General features: G+C 39.8%; 1 non-coding gene across 1 annotated transcript; it reads right to left on the bottom strand.

Annotated features, from left to right (window-relative positions):
• Nucleotides 1-1,281: 1,281 nt before the first annotated feature.
• TRNAA-UGC (transfer RNA alanine (anticodon UGC)) lies at nucleotides 1,282-1,353 on the bottom strand. Its single transcript has one exon. It is a non-coding gene; the product is annotated as a tRNA-Ala (tRNA).
• Nucleotides 1,354-10,933: the final 9,580 nt, after the last annotated feature.

The following is a 10,933-nucleotide window of genomic DNA, read 5'->3' as shown; positions in this document are numbered from 1 at the left end:
ACAGTCATTTCCTAATCTCTCACTACCCCCACAATAAAAGGAGACTTGTCCTAGGCCTTCTTACTCCTGCATGTAACCACCACATCCACCCATTCTCTAGAGGTGGTGTCATCTTCAACACAGGCCTTACCTCTTCCCTCCTAGTTGCCAATACCTGTTTGAGATTCAAATAATTCACCTCCTTCTTTCTCCTCTGGAACTTGTGAATATTTCTTTGCTTTATTTAATTCGCCTGGAAACTTCTTTCTTTGCAAGTCTTGTGCATCAGGGAAGATAAACTTTTGTAACATTTCTCTGAAATCTCTTAAAATTCCATCGCTGCTTTCCAAATTTCTCTGGAATTATTCCACTCAAGCAGCAAAAGTAAAAGCATCTGTTCTGCTTTGTCGCTTCTTCCAAACAGCAAAGAAACTGCAAGCAGATTTCCTATCCACAAACACCATATTTCCAAGGTAGCATAAGGAGTGTTTTTAAGAACATCATCTCATTCTGCAGCAAAAAACTCACATCAATCTGCTGCTTAGGGCACATATGTAGGTCTTATTAACTAACATCTTGCTCAGTTCTTGAGTTTGGATCTGATTGAAGATCTCTCTGGGTTTCCCAAAGACTTTTGCAGCCCTGCCAATAGTTATTTGATAGAATATCATTTAGTGGCATGTTTGACTTCCCTTAATGACCACCTGTAGAGGCACCTCTACAAATATGCAATGCAGTAAAATGCAGTAGCTTTACATCAGTATGCTGGTTGTATTTCTCCTGGTTTCTTCTCATTCATAGAATCATAGAATCTTCATGGTTGGAAAGGACCTTTGAGATCATCGAGTCCAACCATACACACACAAAAAACCCCCTACAATCTCTGCCACTAGAACATGCCCTGAAGTGCCACATCTAGACGTTTCTTAAATACCTCTAGGGATGATGACTCAGCCACCTCCCTGGGCAGGCTGTTCCAGGGCCTGACCACTCTTTCAGTAAAGTAATTCTTCCTAATATCTAATCTAAACCTCCCCTGCTGCAACTTCAGACCATTTCCTCTGGTCCTGTCATTATTCACTTGGGAGAAGAGGCCAACACCCACCTCTCTACAACCTCCTTTCAGGTAGTTGTAGAGGGCAATGAGGTCTCCCCTCAGCCTCCTCTTCTCCAAGCTAAACATGCCCAGCTCCCTCAGCCTCTCCTCATGTGACCTGGTCTCCAGACCCCTCACCAGCCTGGGAGGTCTCCTCTGGACACGCTCCAGCACTTCAATGTACAGAGGGGCCCAGAACAAAATGCTGGAGATGCTGGGGGTCGAACCCAGGGCCTCTTGCATGCAAAGCAAGCGCTCTTCCGCTGAGCTACATCCCCTGCTTGTGCTGTTTTTTCATGCTGTTTTTTTCTCACAGTGGCCATAGCAGACATAAGTATGCATCTATACTCTGCAAAGACAGTAACTTAAGCAATAAATAATGCAATTCACAGGTTTTTCTCCCACATCTAATATCTTTCTGATTATGCAGAAAAGTCCTAACCCCACAACCACATCCATTGAAGTTTAATTATTCTTAAGGATGTAAACAGTCCTATTGTAATCAGTCTGATTATGTGTTTTTAATTAACTACATAAGAGATGGCAAGATATGGGTCTTTGCATATAAAACCTTTACTCAGAAAATCTGTCCCTTATAAGGTTTTATTAATCATATTCTCACAATATTGTGTTTTACAATACTTTTAGTTTCATAAACAAGACAATTTTTGTTGTTGTTGGGTTTTTTGTTGGGGCATTAAAACAGTTTTTCATTAATCATTGCTGTTGCTAACAGTTAATCTGTGATGCTGTGGATGGTCCAGCAGTGGCATCCTAGTGAAGATCTACCTTCTCTGTGCTTCAGTGGATTAAATATAATATGAAAAGTATAATGTGATGGTATAAATCAAAAGTGCTACTATGTGTAGCATCCCAGACCAAAAGAAACCCTACGGAGTTAAAGGAAGTCCAGAAAAAGTTGGTTACAATTATCATGAAAACTCGCCTACCAAGAAGAATGGAAAACACTGAGTGCGTTTTTCTTAAGGAGATTAATAAGGCAGGCACTTATAAGTGTATGCACTTATAAATGAAGCGCTGTGAACTTCTGTCCTTAAGAGAAAAGGGTCAATCATTTAAACTCAAAGAGAGCAATTGCAAAAGAGAAAAATATGTTGTTAAAGGAAGATAGTTGGTTGTGTTAGAAGAAAAGTTCTGCGGCTTTACTCACTGAATAGTTGGGCAGTGAAACTCTGTGCTACAGGTTTTCACTGGTACTGAGTACAGCTCTGAGGAAGAAATGGGCATTTACTCTGATAAAAATATCCAGAGCTAATGAAAAAAAAATATAAAAGCCTCACCTCATGTTTCAGGGTTAAATCAATTCCAAGGCAATACCGATTAGGAAGGCTGCAAACTATTCCACATCTGCCAAGCATAAGATTTCTCATACGCTCCTTTGTAACACACAGGGCTGCCCGATGTCAGCCAAGGGACTGATTCAAAGTTCCCAGCTATCTTTTTGTTGCAGCTATTCTTATCACACGTTTGCTCCAAACCACTGCCATCACAGAAAACGTATGATGAAAGAAAATCTTTTCATTTTCTTGCTCAGAGAAAATAGAAGTTAAAGGAAGAATAATCTCAGGTGAATAGACCGTCTTCATTTGCTTTTTATTACTGGTTCTTCTACATCAGCTTTTAGAAGGTTTTCAGGAAGACTTCATTTTCATGAAAGAAAAGAGCGTTTTACAGACAAAAGGAAAAACACTCGAGGAAGCACTTATTAAATTCCGAGTATCACTTTACCCCTCTGACTCTCGCAATGCAACTGCCCTGCACTGAAGTGCCACACTTAAAAGTTCTCACTAAGATTTCTCTTACCACCATCACCTGAGATGAATCATAATCCAGTACTCTCACAAATTGCAATCACCTTCCAAACAATCTTTCAGCATTTTTCCTGCAAAAACCAGAGCGGTTCAGAAGTTTTGCATTATTTTGTTTATCTCCAGTGTTCACTTCATTCAGTGTCCATCTCAAGCTATTCTGTAACTCTTTGCCAGTGACAGAGTATATTTATCAGAATATCAGGATAATAATATCTTATTGTTTGTTGTTCACGTGAGAAAGAAATAAGTGAAATGATTGAAAAAGGAGTAATTACCAGAATTATTTATTTAGAACTTACACATTTTTAATTTTAAGAAAAAAACAAGCAGGAAAAACCCCTCAGTGATGAAATAATGTATCCCCCTGAGTTATTTAGGAAAGCAATATACAACAGCAAGAGGTGATGTTGTAAGCTGCTGAGGGAGCTGGGGTTGTTTAGCCTGGAGAAGAGGAAGTTGAGGAGACACCTTATCGCTCTCTACAACTACCTGAAAGGAGGTTGTAGCAAGATGGGGGTTGGACTCTTCTCCCAAGTAACAGGCGATAGGACAAGAGGAAATGGCTTCAAGTTGTGCCAGGGAGGTTTACATTGGATATTAGGAAAAATTTCTACGCTGAAAGGGTTATCAAGCATTGGAACAGGCTGCCCAGGGAAGTGGTGGAATCATCATCCCTGGAGGTATTTAAAAGACGTGTAGACGTGGTGCTGAGGGACATGGTTTAGTGATGGTTTTCAGTGTTATGTTGATGGTTGGATTCGGTGATCTGAAAGGTCCCTTCCAACCTGGACAATTCTATGATTCTATGCTGTCATACAGTTTGAGTTACACGTAGTCAGAACATCCACACACTACTCTAAAGCTTCCTGCGAAAAAGTTAAAATGTGATGTGAAATGAGATATTGACTTATAAATTTATACTAGCAACTGTAACATGAAAGCATATGCCATCTGTATATCAGGGCTTGCTTCTGCTGAAAAATACAAAAAGTGGAGGATGAGCAAAGCTGTTACACAGATTTGCAGGGGAAGGCTTCAGTGATGGCTCCACGTATACTGGCCTGGACTAAAACCTCATCTGTGACCAGTTTATCTAAATGCCATGTTCAGAGAAGAATAGAGACTGCATATTCACCAAAGGGGCCTTGTATACCTGTATGCAGCTGGAAGAGCCAATTATAAATGTGCAATAGTTTCTACTATCTAATAGCAGGTGACCTCCTATACTGAGGATCTCGCCCAGCCTGAAATTGGGGTCAGCTAAACTAGAAGAGAGGGGATCACACTCTGCCTCTAACAGTTTTAATTAGTGCAAACCTAGAGAAATGCAGCCAAAGACAAGCTGAATCTAAAAAAGAAAAATAAAAAGCCTGAAAAGCTTAAGTCCACAATCTCTGAGAGGAATAAAATAGATATTACTCCAAGAGCAATGGGAAATACAATTCATCCAAACCTTCCAGAGCCTGACGTAGTTAGAGTTAAATATAGTTCGAATATATAAGCAATAGTTCAAATAATGGAATGACTAGGGTTTGCCGCTAATTGCTTAACACATCCTCATTACCTGAAGCATGACCTCATACATTTTAGTGAAATGACACTCCAATTAATGTTCTGCAGTTGTCTCTGGTTGAAGCAGGATATGCTCTTTGTATAGGCTGCTTTGCTTAGGCAAAACAAAATGTTAAGGAAAATATTTTTTTCTTTTTTTTTATCAAGGCATTAAGTTTTGTTGGCCTATCTCAGGTTCCTACTGATATACAACTAACGCGAAGTATCAAAATGTTAGAGAACAATACAGTCCAGAGAGGTATAAACTGAGGCATTTTGGAGTGCTTTCAACGCTAAATAAAAACACACAATGCAGCACTGAAATTTGCTGTGGGTTCTCCAATTAATCAGCATTTGATGCAACCATGCCACAGCTATTTTGGTGTCTTCCTTTTAGATTAGGATCAGTGTGCTTAAGAAAGACTGAGACATGCCTGATGGAAAACTTTCGCCATTCCTTTGCAGTAGCCAGAAGAGTGACAGCAGTAATAATTAGTGTCTCTGTGCTTCACAAACAGTGAAATCAGATGCACAGTTTATCAAGAGCCTGGGTATGTAATTTTTCCATTAACAATTCTGCAGACAGAGCATTGATAATTGTGTCTGTGGTGAATCCCAATGAGGCATATTTGCCTGACATTGTTGAAGAAGGGGGGAAATGAATATATGCATTTTAAATGTTTATGATTACATTTTTACTGAAGTGTGGGGGCCTGAAGTTTCACGACTGTTTTAATGCAATTGGTTCCACTTAGGAGAGATGACATGTTGAAATGTGATGTGCTGAATGTTTCCCAGGTAATTGGAATTCAGTCAACAACAACAACACTGGGCATTGTCACAGGTTTTAAATAAAAAGGTTTATCTTCCTCTCTTATATTATGGGATAAGACGCATCATATTATACAACATCATGATCCTAGATGACAGCCTCTCAAACAGAAATTCTAAAAGTTCACTTCAGTCTGTGTACTCCTCCTGAATTTGGATCGCACAATCCTATTAAAGTCTATGCATGTTCAGTCAACATTTCCCAATTCCCTTGCTCACATAAATGCCACATTCATTCCTGGTAAAACTACGATGATTTGTACAGCATTTTGATCCCCTCAGGGGTGAAACTGAGCCACTGTTGGTGCTGTTAGCCTCACCATTTGTGCATCCTTCCCCAGAGCTGTTGGAGGGAGAAGGCACAAGGAAAGAAGAAGGGACACTGTGGAAAAACTTACAGCGTAACTTAAGAGTGCTGCAAAAACAGCTCAGGGGGTTGTCATGGGAAACACAGCCTGGCACTCACTGATTCTTCCACTAAATGAATTTCTTTCATATTAGAACAGGGAAACAACTAGGGGTGAATTAGCTGACTGGGAAGAAAGACTCTGATGCTATTGAAACCTTAAATCATGTCTCAAACAAAATATAAATAAAACTAAAACAGACACTGAAAACTGAAGGTAAATTTTCGCATTCTCCGCTGCTTAGTTCCTATACAGTTTCAAAGAAGATGTACTGAATTTTCTTCCAGAAAATTTGGATCTGTTCTTTTTAAGCTGTGGACAGATGACTTTCTGAATATCTGTTTGCACCCCTAGGGTGTGAAGAACGTTCTCCCATAGTTGTGAGGATGGGGTAAACTACATACTACTGGTATTCTACAAGAGGTAATTCCCTGAATGTTTTTCCTTAGCTGGACTATTCAAGGGGTAAGGTATAATTTAAGGTTAAGCTATCAGAAAGAGACTTTAAGCCCACCACCATAAAGTCTAACTTAGAGTCTCATAGCCACGCTCTGACCTTCAGGTAAAAACAAAAAATTGCTACCAGTAGAAAGTGATTTGATGGCTTGAGTAGCAAGGCTGGATTTGGGGACAAATATCTGTCTAAATCCTGCCATTAGCGATAGAAGCTTCTGCAGCAGCTCCCAGACTGAAAGGGCCATGATAATCCAGTCACCCTTAAGGACCCTGTTTCATGTATCTCTCAAGCACTAGTTGCCTCTGCAGCTATACAAGGAGACAACTTTTCCCTGAGAGAATATAATGCACAGTGCTAGTTGCTGGTTTGTATTAACCACCGGAGCTGAAGCGCAGCCAGTACAGGTACCTACTTCACCTTGGCTGAACATCTTGATCCTGGGCATCTGCTGCTGTAGGAAATAATTTCATTTGTAAACCATATTTAAGAAAAAAAACAAAACAGATTATGCTTCTCAGTTCATTATTTCTCTGCGTTTGAAAATTAAATGACCATAGAGATTTCTAGCTGAAGCCAGTGTCTTATGGACACAATCTGTAACCTGCTAAGGCACCAAGTAAGACAACAAGGGGAGTGAAAAGCTTCTGCCTGTGTTTGTTTGTGATACGTCTTAATAGGCAGATGCAAAACAGCACCAGTTCTCACCCACCCACATCTCATCTCTCTCTCTCTCTCTCTCTCCCAAGCTTATTTTTAATACGTCAGAAGTTATTAGTGGGATATCTCAGCTTTCTCACTCCACCTTCACTCCTCTATACCATGATGAAAAGATGTGGAGAGAAAGACATGGCAGGGATTGGGGCAGGATGCTGCCGCAAACAAAGAATTTTTTTCCCTTTTCATTGATCGTATGTCATTAATCTTTGATGTTATGAGATTAATCTATGCATGAAACAGAAAACTCTCTGACTGATATTTCCCTGAAACAGATGCTCTAAATGCAAAGTACCAAAGAGAAGCACTGTGCAAAACATAGGCAATCTGGTGCCCGTCCTGAAGGATTAAGGTACAATTCATAGTGTTCCTGAATGGTTGGTCCACAAACAATGAATCACCTCTATGTTAGGACCATATTCTCAACATAGTCAGCCACAAGACTGGTCAGTAGAGCTGTAGTTGTTATTTTGTTGGAGCAGAATTTAAACCTCAGTCTCCTGTATGTGAATATTGCCATAGAATTTAGTGACACAATGACCTGAGCCTGTAGGGTTATAGTATTTATTTTGATAATCCTGATGCCCAGTATCTGTGGTTTGACCACTGAAATGGGCTTGGGAAATCTGATCTTTAGCTCACTCACAACCCCACTGTATGATTCCAGTCAAGCCAAGCAAGGTCCCTGTGCCGTAGTTTCCCTGCATGCCAGTAGAATCATAGAATCATAGGGTTGGAAGGGACCTCTGGAGACCATCTAGTAGAATATAATAATTTTTTCTCAGCTTATGAATTTAGACTGGAAGAGAGTTTTTCATTTTTTTGTTTTGTTTTGTTTTGTTTTTGTAGAAAGTAATATAGCTTGCTACGTGTCTAAAAAGCATCTCAGTCCTGAATGGGATTCCTTGATGTCACTCTACTCAAAATAATAATGACAAAACAAGTATAAAGATTCCTCTTTCCAAAGAAAGTGTTCCCTGGGATGCAGTATGTATCAAAGTTTTGATTTGGTTATCTAGCGGGTTATCTACTTTTATCTGGTGGTTATCTACCATCTAGCCTAAGCTAGGCAGCATCAGACCAGCCAGAAGACCAGCCGTCTCCAGAAACAGTTCTCTGCACACCGACGTTGTGTTGCAAGCAGCATCAACCCAGCCCGAGCTTGCGCTGCTTCTGAAACTCTGTCCTTTAGGTAAGCAACATTGAAGCTGTTGCTGGAGGAATTCACTCCTGTCTGTCCAATATTAATCATGTGATGCTGCCACATGGTAGAATCCGAATCGCCCAGGTTGGAAGGGACCTTTCAGATCATCGAGTCCAACCATCAACCTAACTCTGACAAAAACCATCACTAAACCATGTATCTAAGCACTATGTCTACCCGTCTTTTAAATACCTCCAGGGATGGTACCTCAACCACTTCTGTGGGCAGCCTGTTCCAACGCTTAATAACCCTTTCAGTGTGAAAATTTTTCCTAATATCCAGTCTAAACTTCCCCTGGTGCAACTTGAGGCTGTTTCCTCTCATCTTATCACCTGTTACTTGGGAGAAGGGACCAACCCCCACCTCTCTACAACCTCCTTTAGGTAGTTGTAGGCGGGATATGTTAGACATTCAGCCCAACCACAGGGCATGATAGCCCATTCACAAAATATGGAGCATGACCTTGAGCGTGATCTAAGATTCAGGGGACAGCAAAATATTTCCCTGAATATTGCTGAGTGGGCTGCTCCAGAGCTGGTATGGAGGAGTGTCCAAGCATCAGTGTAGCAGAGCTGATGTGAGATCAAGTCTGAGACCTCTGCAGGAGCTAGAAGAGCTGAAACCACAAAGGCCATACTCAGTAGTCTGCACAGCCATTGAGTCTAGGCAGATAGTGAATACATAACCCTTTGGAGACTGGTACAATTATTTACTACTTTTTCTGCAGCAGCACCTTAAAAATGGTCAGAAAGGCTTGTACTACATGAAAGCTGTGATATCTGTCTCTAGATATCAGTTCAAGTGTATTTAAAAGTATAACAGCAGCACAAAATGGACCTTTTTAAAAAGAACAGGCCACTGTGGGGGTAAAGCAATCCAGGAAAGTACTGCTCAGTATTATTTATACGATTCCCTTTCCCTGCTCCTTCCAGAGGATTATAGTGCCAATTTGTAAAACGCTAGAAACCACTATGAAACTAAAGTGCCTTAACAAGAGAAAATTAGTTAAGGAAAAATGTAGCTTTCAAGCGCAGGAGCAGGTAAACTACTTTCAAATCAAAAGTTCAATTTAATCTGAAAGGAAAACAAATCCATCAATGTCTATTCAATTTGCACTAAAGCCTAGAGGGACACTCGACTGAGTTTCACCTGTGTTTATATACATATATGCTTTTTAAGTCTTAAGCTCTTTTTTTCTCAGCATAAGCTTTGCACTTGGCTGTCTAATTTAATTTCCCTTTCACACATCTGTTCATGTCTAAATAATTATTGAATTTTTCTAGTAGACCTTTAGTTGCTCACTTTTGTTTTGGATTTTCTGGCATTTGCTTATTTTTTGTCTTAAAATCCAGAATATCTTTCTCTTCACTTAACACTTGGCATTATAGTAACAGTGATGATCCCACACTGAGGTTGTTCAAATGGAGCATGGCCAACTTCACCACAGCAGGCCCTTCTTTGCAGTGGGAAACTGTAGAAACATATTCCCGTGACCTATGTTGGACATTGCTGTTACCATAAAAGCTGAAAAATATCTTGGGATAACAGCCTAATGGAGACAAATCCCAGGAAAAGGAAAATACGGGAAAACAATGTTGGGCTTTGCTTTTATTATTCAATGTGCTTCTCTAACAGCAATGGTCTGCTATATAAAATAAATTCCCCATTTAATATCAGCTCTTTACGCTTTACTTACTTACTATATGCTCGTGTCCCTTGAAGTCCCTATGTAAAATAAACATCCCATAGAGACACAGACCTTTTCTCTTAGAGAAGTAACTTAATCAAAACATTCCTGTAGCGTTACAAAAAATATGCAGCTACTCTTCTTCTGTCCTTTTACCTTTATATCCTTTTATTTATTCCTGTAAAATTAGACAACCAGCCAAACGTTGGGAGCTTTTTAAAAAAGGAGAAAAACTGGAAAAGGAAAAAACAACCTACACCACAGAAAGCGTGAAAGCCTTAGAACTTTTCTTCATGGTGAAGTTGATCAAGAGCCATGAGTTCTTGGTGTTCACATTCCTTCAAAATTCTAAGGGGGAAATTTACAGGAAACTATTGCTAAGAAAAAACTAGTAATAAACGCCACAGCACTTTTCTGTCCTTTCTTCTGTGGTTTTGTTGGATCTCTAGCAGTTTCTCTCAGCTAATCAATTACTGCACAAGAGGCTGTAGAAACTGGCAAAACTTGTGATCTCTCTTATTCTTCACCACCATTTATTCATAATTCTTTCGATGCTTTTCTTTCAGTCTCAAAGCAACAGTAAAAACACTAGGAAATGTTTTGTAGCCTGGCATGCATGGTGGTGTGTGCTATATATCTTCTATGGGCCTTATGAACTCAGATTTCTGCTGAATAGACGCTTACAGTTATGGCATGCAGGACTGTGTATCCCAGTCTGCCCCTTCCTTTCCCCTGTTCTTTTGGTTCAGAAATCCCATTAAAAACTACCCATGATACCAAAACAACTGTGGTGTGAAAACCATTGACAATCCTCACCCTAGTCTATTGAATTTGGCAGTCGTCGTACTATGCTATGAAGAAGAGCACATGGGAACCAACTGACAATGCAGCAGGCTGAACAGAGGTAATATTCATACCGTACTCTGGAAGACTCTGCAGTTATTGTAAAATTGTCCAAATGTCACAAGATACTCAGCTAGAGGCTTGATATTTAGTTGGTTTGTTTAAACTGTGTTTTGACTGTATCTCTAATGGTATACAACTCCAGGGCAGGGTTACATTAAAAGATGTAATTCTATTGAACACTCAGTTGAAGTGTCACAGGACAAATAAAATTCCAAGCGCCTAAAAGAGGATATTTTTTCATATGTCTAATATTTTAAAGTAAAAGCAAG

This window comes from Rissa tridactyla, chromosome 7, assembly GCF_028500815.1.
Source record: "Rissa tridactyla isolate bRisTri1 chromosome 7, bRisTri1.patW.cur.20221130, whole genome shotgun sequence".
Taxonomy (NCBI): Eukaryota; Metazoa; Chordata; class Aves; order Charadriiformes; family Laridae; genus Rissa; species Rissa tridactyla.
Note: the sequence above shows the minus strand (reverse complement) of the source record. Positions and strands in the feature narration are given on the sequence as shown.